The following is a 10,054-nucleotide window of genomic DNA, read 5'->3' as shown; positions in this document are numbered from 1 at the left end:
TCTTGTGTAAAGTTCATATGAAACACAAACATTTTAATCATCAAAACAGTGAAAATGTCAAATGTGTTGTATAAATGAGTGTCCTTTCAAAACTATAGCTCTGTAACAAAATAATTTAGTAAAACACACGAAAAAAATACTCTTGGTGATATATCGATACAGTAGCCCACGATATCGATACTGTATCTTCACATTAAATGATACGATATATCGATATTCCAATATTTTTGCACACCCCTAGTGTATGGCGGAATGTGCAGCAGTTACCATGGTGACATAACGCCAGGGTGAGCTGATTGTCAAAAGCAAAAACTGGGACACCCCTGTTTTGGGGAGGGTGGTAATAATAGAATATACTACACTGACTCACATCACTGTAGAGCAGGAGTGTCCAAACTTTTTTCATCAAGGGCAACATTTCTAAACTCAGACGAAGCAGAGGGCTGATCGAGGGCTGTAGACGGGAGCTCAGTACAGTGAATAATAGAAATATGTGCATGTTTAACACGTTAGAATGAGTCATCCAGTGTGGGAAGGTGACTTTTAAAATCCCCTATAGATTACAGATTACATACCCCAAAATGTAGTTTGTAACTCAATCCATTAAATTACTTAAAGTGAGTAATGTAAGAAGCAAAGACGAGGAAATCTTCACATAAGATGTTTTGACTGATAAAAGAAAATGAAAAGCCCAGACTTTACTGAACCAAATAAAAAATATTATTGATAGAAGAGGAAGAGACATGGTCCACGCAGCATGATTTAGTCCTGTTAAATCCCATTTTAATCCTGTTTTAGTCCTGATTTATTCCTGGTTTAGACCTGGTTTAGACCTGGTTTAGTCCTGGTTTAGTCCTGGTTTAGACCTGGTTTAGTCCTGGTTTAGACCTGGTTTAGTCCTGGTTTAGACCTGGTTTAGTCCTGGTTTAGACCTGGTTTAGACCTGGTTTAGTCCTGGTTTAGACCTGGTTTAGTCCTGGTTTAGTCCTGGTTTAGTCCTGGTTTAGACCTGGTTTAGTCTGGTTTAGACCTGGTTTAGTCCTGGTTTAGTCCTGGTTTAGACCTGGTTTAGTCCTGGTTTAGTCCTGGTTTAGACCTGGTTTAGGTTTAGTCCTGGTTTAGTCCTGGTTTAGACCTGGTTTAGTCCTTGTTTAGTCCTGGTTTAGACCTGGTTTAGTCCTGGTTTAGTCCTGGTTTAGTCCTGGTTTAGTCCTGGTTTAGACCTGGTTTAGTCCTGGTTAGTTTCCGGCAATGAGAAGAATTACCGAGGAAAAAAGAAAAAAAAAAGAAGGATACAGCCCAAAATGTGAAAACAGGAAAATACCTCTGTGTAATCCATTTATTCCAACAAAGTAACTGTAATCCAATTACCACTCACTGAAACAGTAACTGTAACTGAATACAGTTACTCATAATTTGTACTCTGATTACGTAACTCTGGTACATGTAATCTGTTACTCCCCAACACTGGAGACATCAGTCTTTATTCACGCTAAAATCCTCAAAACCACACACTTAATCTTCAATATTCACTTTATCAAGGTAGATTTTTAAAAAAAAAACTTGCAGTAAAAAGTTCATTTTTAATTGATGTAAGGTAATTTGGGCCAGTTCTCCTGGAAGCCTGAGGGCCAAGCATTTGGCCCACAGGCCGTAGTTTGGACATGCCTGGTGTAGAGCCGAGTGCAGAACAGTTTTCCTTCATCACGCACTCCACCAAAAAACAACCACTAAAAAAACAAAAAAACAAATAGGGATATTCCAGTTTTTTTATTCTGAAAATTTGGTCACCCTACTCACTCATGACATCCGTATATTTCATTTTATTATTATTATTATTATTATTATTGTACAAACTTTAAAAGCCTTTGGTGTGACATTACTCTATTATATACCAAATAATTAACAGAAAAGTATTATTTCTTCATACTGTTTGCACTGAAATGGAGCAAAGGATCATGGGCTATGTAGTTGTTTTAGATGTTGCTGCAACAAAACGATGCATTTAAGTAAAGAAGTTTCTCATTCGGAATCAGGATATTTCAGTTAAATGGTAAAATGTCACATTTTTATACAGAAATTTTCCACCTTCAAGGCTCAAACCGCTTTACAACAACGAAGTGACGTAACAGAACTGAAAACATTTTCTATTAATCCCTTATTTTTTGACGTGAAAGTCTCTCTCAGTAGAAGTTCTCCTGGTTCAGTCCTGGTTCAGTCCTGGTTTAGTCCTGGTTTAGTCCTGGTTCAGTCCTGGTTCAGTCCTGGTTTAGTCCTGGTTCAGTCCTGGTTCAGTCCTGGTTCAGTCCTGGTTTAGTCCTTGGTTAGTCCTGGTTTAGTCCTGGTTCAATCCTGGTTCAGTCCTGGTTCAGTCCTACACTCTTACCAACTGAGTTACTGTCTTTAATGTTACAGCTCTACATTTTTGTTTTTTGTAAGTTTTTTTTTTTTTTTTGACATGAAAGTGCCTCTCAGGAGAAAACTCCAGAGATCAGAACAGAACAGAGGAACAGAAAACCGTTGCCCAAAGTCGCTCTAAAGAACTAAACCTGGCAATCCTGCTCCAGGTGCGGCCTGAAGGTGGCGCTGTGGAGAGTCTTTTTCCTTTTCCACCTGCCTCATCCTCTGGGAAAGTTCCAGTGGAGGGCTTTAATCTGCTGATAGAATATCCAACAAAATGACTCAGCTCCATTATTTATTATTATTATTATTATTATTATTCATGTATTTATTTTTATTTTATTCTATGTTTTTCTGTATCATTTAATGTCTCACTCTTTTTAAAATTTTATGATGATTTTTTATGTTTTTAGTCCTGGTTTAGTCCTGGTTTGATCCTGGTTTTAGTCTTGGTTCAATCCTGGTTTAGTCCTGGTTCAGTCCTGGTTTAGTCCTGGTTTGTTCCTGTTTATTCCTGGTTTAGTCCTGGGTCAGTCCTGGTTTAGACCTGGTTTGATCCTGGTTTTAGTCCTTGGTTAGTCCTGGTTTAGTCCTGGTTCATTTCTTCTTGGATAATCCTGTAAAAAAAAAAAAAAAAAAAAGACTCTTTGTTTTAAAAATTTTATTGATAAGGCAACACAGACAAGAATTAGATTTTCATAAATAATCCACCAACGCGCCACAGTTAAATGATTGTGAAATATGAGACACAAGACAAAAGTGTTTTCTCTCTTCTGGACAGGAGCAGGACCACGAATATTCCAACAAATATAAAGAAAAATTAAAAAGTTTTGGTGCAGACCTGGTTTAGTCGAGTCCTACAAACCAACACTTTTATTTTTGATCCAGACGTTTTTCAAATTACTCTCTTTTTTTTTTCATTTTATTTTTTAATTTAATTATTTATGTTTTGATTTGTGGTTTAGACCTGGTTCAGTCCTGGTTTAGTCCTGGTTTTAGTCCTGGTTTTAATCCTGTTTTAGTTCTGGTTTAGTCCTGGTTTTAGTCCTGGTTTAGTCCTGGTTTAGACCTGGTTTAGTCCTGGTTTAGTCCTGGTTTAGACCTGGTTTAGTCCTGGTTTAGTCCTGGTTTAGTCCTTGTTTAGACCTGGTTTAGACCTGGTTTAGTCCAGTCCTACAAACCCACATCACATTTTCTCTTTGATCAAATTAAATCCAGTTTGTCGCAGGAGTTTTTCAGAATAAGAGCTCCTCTCCCTCGGTGTGTTTCTCTTCTCGCGCTGCTGCAGTTTGTTCAGATCAGTTTTGTCTGAATCATTCCTGGCCTGGATTAGCCTGCGTTTGGCCCCGTTCAGTCCTGCCTGAGTTTAGCCCCGGTCTGGCCTGGTTTCTCGTTTGGTGACACGGTGATTGGATTGGCGAGGATTAAGCCCGTGTAAGTTTCTCCTTCCTGATTTCTTAACGCTGACAAAGACAAAATGGCCGCTGACTTTGGCTCTTGAGTTTTGCGGCTCAAAGGTTTCGCTTTCACTGTCCTAGAAAAGCAGAACGAGAAACGTGTTCGTGTCATTTAGTTTTTTATTTGAGATCGTCTTTATCGTGGGAGTAAATATCATGAAAAATACTGAGCTCAAAATCGACCTTTGACTCTGAATTTGTCAGTTCCCGTTCTCTGCCACCGAGTGTCGTAGTGTAGTCCTGGTTTAGTCCTGGTTTAGACCTGGTTTAGTCCTGGTTCAGTCCTGGTTTAGGTCTGGGTTAGACCTGGTTTAGTCCTGGTTTAGTCCTATAAATTTGCCAAAAGAATTGAAATAAAAGTAGGAAATGACAAAGATGGTCTTAATTTGGTTTTGATGGGCCGTGGTCTCGGTCTTGTCTCGGTCTCGACTCTCAGAGATCTCGGTCTTGTCTCGGTCTCGACTCTCAGAGGTCTCGGTCTTGTCTCGGTCTCGACTCTCAGAGGTCTCGGTCTTGTGTCTCGGTCTCGACTCTCGGAGGTCTCGGTCTTGTCTCGGGTCTCGGTCTTGTCTCGGTCTTCTCGACTCTCGAGGTCTCGGTCTTGTCTCGGTCTCGACACTCTCGGAGTCTCGGTCTTGTCTCGGTCTCGGAGGTCTCGGTCTCAGGGTCTCGGTCTTGTCTCGGTCTTGTCTCGGTCTCGACTCTCTCGGGTCTCGAGGTCTCGGTCTTGTCTCGGTCTCGACTCTCGAGAGAGGTCTCGGTCTTGTCTCGGTCTCTCGAGGTCTCTTGTCTCGGACTCGACTCTCGGAGGTCTCGGTCTTCGGTCTCTTCAGGTCTCGGTCTCGACTCTCAGAGTCTCGTCTTGTCTCGGTCTCAACCCTCGGAGAGTCTTGTCTCGGTCTCGACCTCAGAGGTCTCGGTCTTGTCTCGGTCTTGGTCTCGGTCTCGAGGTCTCTCTCGGAGGTCTCTCGTCTCGGTCTTGTCTCGGTCTCGGTCGACCCTCGGAGGTCTCGGTCTTGTCTCGGTCTCGACTCTCGGAGGTCTCGGTCTTGTGTCGGTCTTGTCTCGGTCTCGACTCTCAGAGGTCTCGGTCTTGTCTCGGTCTCTCCTCGAGGTCTCTCGGTCTTGTCTCGGTCTCGACCCTCAGAGGTCTCGGTCTTGTCTCGGTCTCAACCCTCGGAGGTCTCGGTCTTGTCTCGGTCTCGACCCTCAGAGGTCTCGGTCTTGTCTCGGTCTTGTCTCGGTCTTGTCTCTCGGTCTTGTCTCGAGAGGTCTCGGTCTCGACTCGGAGGTGTCTCGGTCTTGTCTCGGTCTCGACCCTCAGAGGTCTCGGTCTTGTCTCGGTCTTGTCTCGGTCTTGTCTCGGTCTCGACTCTGAGAGGTCTCGATCTTGCCCTGGTCTCGGGCCCTGTGGTCTCGGACTGGTCTTGGTCTCGACTAGTCGGTCTTTACTGCAACACTGAAGTACACACTAGACTGTAAAGTAACTCGTGTGTCAAACTGTCCAAAGCAAAATCCAAAGCTCGTTTAGATCATTTCAGACAAACTCCATGACGACTTGACCTCCGTGAGAAGTTTTCTTATAATCGATGAAAGTCTGGGGAAAATCAAGACAATAATAATGATCATGTCAGTTTCTGCCTTTTGTCTTTGCACGAAAACTTATTTTTGGCTCATGATCCAAAGACAAATCAATTTTGAGCTCAATATTTTTCGCATAAAAATATTTCTTCATTATAGCAAATAGTTGTCAAATTTTGGGAGCCCTGCCTAATTATACTTTAGTCTGGACAAAACAGAAACTTTGAAGTCATTTTTCTGGGTTTCAGTCTTTTGTCTTTGTAGGACAGAACTGTCAGAACAGGAGACAGACTGAACTACTCTGACCAGATTTTCAAAATTCTAAACTGGGACACACTCGGGTTGGGATATTTGGTATAAATAAAATAGTGAAAAGAGTGTGGGAAATTATGGATTTTCACATCAGTCGTGATCTGAGGGGCGTCTGTTTCTGCTTTTTTTTTTCTTCACGTTTTAGTTTTTTACGTTTTCATTTGCAAACACAGATTTCTGTATTTTGGCAAAACAAATGACAATTTGTGCTTCTCTTTACTGTTGGCAGAGATCAGATTAGGCAAAAATTGTGATAGTCCTGTTTTAGTCCTGGTTAAGACCTGATATATTCCTAGTTTAGTCTCAGTTTAATCCTATTTTGGTCCTGGTTTAGTCCTGGTTTAGTTCTGTTTTAGCCCTGGTTAAATCTTAGTTTCGTCTTGTTTAGTCCTGGTTTAGACCTGATGTAGTCCTAGTTTAGTCTCAGTTTAATCCTGCTTTAGTCCTGTTTTAGTCCTGGTTTAGTCCTGGTTTAAACCTGATGTAGTCCTAGTTTAGTTTTAGTTTAATCCAGTTTTAGTCCTGGTTTAGACTTCACATAGTCCTGGTTTAGTCCTGGTTTAGAACCTGATGTAGTCTTGGTCTAGTCTTAGTTTAGTCCTGGTTTAATCCTGTTTTAGTCCCGGTTTAGACCTGGTTTAGAGACACTTGGGACATTCCTTACACAGGGAGGACCCGTGCTCGCTCAACTCAGAGCGACCCACAACCTTCTTACAGAGGCTGTGCCCAGTCCATCTGCTCAATTACAGATCTGTGGACTTAAAGCGGATTGAGCTCCCATGATGCACTGCTCCAGTCTGCGGAGTTGCATGTTCTGCCTGCGTCTCCTGGGTGCTCCGGTTTCTCCCAAAAGCACACACTAACTATAATCCTCCAGCTAGGTACTCCGGACCCGGACCGTGGCTCAGATCGGGTGCACTGCTCCTGGATTCTGACTGTGAGCGGCGTCGCCTCTCCACAGATCTGACCCGTGAACAGTCCAAGAGAAGTTTACACCTTTAAATCCTGTGTCTCATTAACAATGGGACAAAATCTGGAGTTTTTTAGGTAATCACATATCCTGTAAAGAAATCTACAGATATTATTTGTGCAGAAAGAGTAAAAAGTACCATATTTTCCGCAGTATAGGGCGCACTTAAAAAACGACTTATAATCCAGAGCGCCTTATGTATGAGGCTACGTTCAGACTGCAGGGTTTAACGCTCAATTCAGATTTTTTTGTGAAATCCAATGTTTTTGCGAGGTCGTTCACATTTCCAATTAAATGTGACTTGTATGTGACTCCAGTATGAACATTAACCAGCCCGAAAGTGTCCCGTATGTGCACTGGAGACACAACAAAGTCAACCGCAGCGAGCGTGCTCTGTGTTTATGGAAGTTGTCCAAACATGGACGCGAACATTGAGCACCTGGAGATTTTAAAGTTCCTCTCGTACCAGAGCCAGAACATGAACAACTTACTTGTTTTAAGGAGGAGATTGAGAAGGAGAAGGACGAGGTTTTTGGCCGTGGTGTTTTGTGGTTCAGTCCGTTGAAAGGAACGTGTGGATGTGGAGACGGAGCCAAGAGTGGTGAGTGGTGATGTGCTTCACTTCAGTGACACAGAGTTCATTAACAATTTTCGCCTACTTCAGTGCAGAATAGTGACGTTTCTGGCTTGTTGATAACGTGTAGGTGGATGAATGCACTTTGGCCGTTCACATTGAAGTCACATGTCAAAAGATCAGATATGTATCGGTTTTAGGAGCACATATCCAAGTGTCCTGGGTCACATTTGAAAAATCAGATCTGTGTCGTTCAGACTGTCATTAAAAGATTAGATACAGGTCACATAGGGGCCAAAAAATCAGATTTGGGTCATTTCAGGCTGCAATCTGAACGTAGCCATAGTACGACTTTAGTAAACTACAAAGCCGCACCACTTGCAGCATTACCATAGTCAGGAGCATCAGGAGTAATACATACTGTGATTCCTTTTAATATCAAAATGCACCTGTCAAGAGACACGCTCACAATGCCCACTTTAAACTCAAGGCTGTTATAAAGTGAAAGTGCGAGCTGCAGTCTGGCTACTGTGGTCCGAGCTTTCACCAAGACCGGAATCATCACTGAACTGCCAGGGAACAGTAACCACACTGACTCGGATCATGATGAGAGGGCATTACACTTGAACAAAGTTGAGAGTTAGTGTGAATGTGTTAAATAAAGTTTGACTGACTTATCCAACTGTTGTGTTTCGTTTAATGTGCCTTATGGTTCGGTGCAAAAAAGTTCAAAAATAGACCATTCAATGACAGCACGCCTTATAATCCAGAGCGCCTTATAGTGCAGGAAAATACGGTATGTGGCTCGTTTTTGATGACATAAATGAACATGACTTGACTGTCAGAGATGTTTTGAGTTGTTGTAGTCTCAGTGGTCTTGATGAGTTACAGTTTGCCTCAGAAACTTTTTAAACACGACTATTTTAAAGAGGGGGTATTACACTTCCACACAGCATTACATATTAAGGCTGCATATACACATCGCCGGGTTTGTTGAGAAACAAATATTTTCCTCCCTCTGTTTTCCAAAATAACATCGTGCACACAGCATAGTTTTCGTTTACATCGACCTGCATAAATCTGCCTTCAAACGTCGTCATAACTACACCCAACCTCTGGATTAGATTCAAACCTGTAGCGTTTATTTCATTACAGTCGTAAGTTTTACTCTAAAATACCTTGAAAATCAATGTGCGTTAATGAGCGGACTCGCATCTTCACAGACCTGGTAGAGAAGCGGTAGAATCTCTGACCTCTGAGTCTCGTTTGTCTCTGGTCATGGATCTGAAACGGTGCAAATGTAAACACATGAAAAGAGTTTGCACCAGAAGAAATGCGACTGCTGCTCTGATACTTCATCATCATCATCAGAGCAAAAGTTAAGCACTGGTCGTACTTTTGGTGCGTCAGCTCCTAAAACTCCATTTACGTTTCACTTTACACGCAAACCGGAGTTTTCCAGATTCTCCACTCGAGCCGGAGTTTTTAGAAAGATTCATTTTCAGAAGAGAATTTGCCGTTTGTGTGTAAAAAATGGAAACAAACAAAGGGAAATGTCTCAGTTTTTAAAAATACCCATGTACGTGTAAACTGGGCCTATGTTACCTTTTATTGTTTTGAAAATGCTAAATTTGCCAAAAACATCGTATTAGTAAGTTTTCTTCTCCCCTCGCTTTGCTCTCCGCTCAGACATGGCAACACAAAGTCGCATCAGGTTTGTCAGATTGTGGTGGGACCTGGGGGAGATCTAAAACCTCTTCAGGCGCTTTTGACGAGGGACCACACTTAGAACATGAAAGATTCAAAAAGTAGATTCTGTAAAATACCCCCTCTTTAACCTATTTGAGGTAAATACTTAAGAGTAACAGTACTTTCACATGAGTAGTTTTATGGTGCGTTCAGACCGGGGTGTCAGAAAACGCTGGACGCCTTTGCATTTGACGCGCCTCCACATAGACCTGGCATGCAAACTGGTCGCCCTGACGCTCCGGTCTGAGCACCTCCGGTCATTCATGGTATAAAATACATTCACTCAGCGTGTGTCCACATTCATTCGTCAAGTTAATTCACATTCAAATCCAGAATTAAGTGTCTCTCTCTCTCTCTGATCAATCACAACGAAGCGTCATTTGAAAATCTAAAGTGCATGGAGTCCTCCAGCTACAGCAAACCGACGGCGTTTACCAGGGATGGTTTAGCGCAAAAGTAAATTCACAAAAATTCCAAAAACAAAATTGAAAATCTAAAGTCCACAGTTCGAGCACTGAGACTAACCAAAATGACCACGGCGATTGTTTATCACAAATCTGGACCATTCTGAATTTGAAAAGACTCCAGGTTTGAGAAGTTCTGCTCTGGTTTTGATCCAGGTTTTTTTTGTCTCAGCTCCAGTTGTGGTCCACTTTTGGTGACTTTCAGGTATTTTTCGCCAGACCTGGAACAATAAATCGAGAAAAACCTCCGCCCAAACTTGAGACAATCCAACCACAGCCACTGTTTTGTATCACGCGTCTCTCAAAAGCAGAAGACATCTCCTCTCCAATATTCTTGAATCATTCAGAACAAAATACTTCACTGTTTTACCTGAGATAAATAAGAGTTTAGAGCTTCAGTTGATGGTCTCCGTGATTTTCCACGACGGGAATCAGGGAGACTGGAGACGGCTCCAGACCCGTTCATCTTTGTTAAGTTTTCTCAGAGTGTGTGGTGCTGCCTGGAGCGTGAGTCCGGTCCCCGGTCTAGTCCCGGTTTAGTTCTGAA

Source organism: Boleophthalmus pectinirostris, unplaced genomic scaffold (assembly GCF_026225935.1).
Source record: "Boleophthalmus pectinirostris isolate CB_2022bp ecotype Guang Dong unplaced genomic scaffold, ASM2622593v1 HiC_scaffold_12, whole genome shotgun sequence".
Lineage (NCBI taxonomy): Eukaryota > Metazoa > Chordata > Actinopteri > Gobiiformes > Gobiidae > Boleophthalmus > Boleophthalmus pectinirostris.
Note: the sequence above shows the minus strand (reverse complement) of the source record.